Raw genomic sequence first — 1,214 nt, 5'->3', positions numbered from 1 at the left:
GTTTTTTTCTCAAAAATTGGTCCAAGTGATGGATTTTGTGATGGAGGGTCACATATTTGGTCTGGGCTTCAGTACTGGGTCCAATTCCATGATTCTGCTTACTTTTTAATAGTGAAAAATTCTCGCCTTACTGCAGCATATTTCATTACTTTGTGAGGAATTTTGGCTTCTGCGCGTGTGTACATCCCATAACTAAGGATTCTGTGCTTACAGGGTTAGCGCAGAATGTTTTGCTAGCACTGTTAGCACAGAATGGAGATCATTAGCACATTATTCCGTGCTTAGCAGAGCCGTGAAATTGGGCCCTGATCTGTATGTAGTACACTGAATCTTTGTGTATTTTTTTTCAATTTCATTTACACTGTCACGCGTACTGGAAAGCCTTTAATTCTTCTTAGAATGACCACGGTTTTCCATCGTCGACATCACTCAAATTATCAATGAAATGTTGAATATTGAATGATTTGTGTTGCTCTGTTGAACAGGTGTTGTACAGAACCTATTAGGTGTATGTAAATAAATATTTTCTTCATAATACATTGTGCTATAAACTGTTGTTCTGTGTCGTGTCTCACGGGGTTGTTCATGCTCTCTGGGGGTTTATTTATTCACTTCAAAATTCAGAAGAATGGAAGGAATTCCTAAATACTTAACCATCCTTAGTGGGAAGTCAATTTTCAGAGCAATATGTAAAGCCCTTTAAAACTCTGCAGGTCAGTTTAAGCTGAAGGGATATGAAGTGTGTTACACAGATTCGCTGCACAGAAAACAGCAGTGAAGGATGACAGAATCTGCCTGCTTGTCCTGAGCTTTACGACCACATGAACGATGTGCAGGGATTTGGAGCGTTATCCATACTCCACGGATTACCTCAAAGGAATTTGAAGTGTGGGTGCTAGCTCTGTGGGCAAATGTGGTTTTGCAAAACTAAAGGAAGTGCAAAAGACTAGGAGGAATAATCAAAAGAAATGGATAATGCCAAAGTACCTTGCACTCTGTGCAGTACATCAAGATACCCGAGAACCACTCCACCTAAATCAAAGACCGAGACCTTGGCAACTGTTTTTCACCTACAAACTTATTCTTTCTGCAAAGGGCCCACCATGCACAGCGCCACCTGGTGTAAGATGGTGTCCAGTCTCATCCACCCTGAGCAGTTTTGCCATGTATCAAATGATGTCTAGCCCAAGCCAATCCCCACCACTCTTGGTCTT

Source organism: Patiria miniata, unplaced genomic scaffold (assembly GCF_015706575.1).
Source record: "Patiria miniata isolate m_02_andy unplaced genomic scaffold, ASM1570657v1 HiC_scaffold_6, whole genome shotgun sequence".
Lineage (NCBI taxonomy): Eukaryota > Metazoa > Echinodermata > Asteroidea > Valvatida > Asterinidae > Patiria > Patiria miniata.
Note: the sequence above shows the minus strand (reverse complement) of the source record.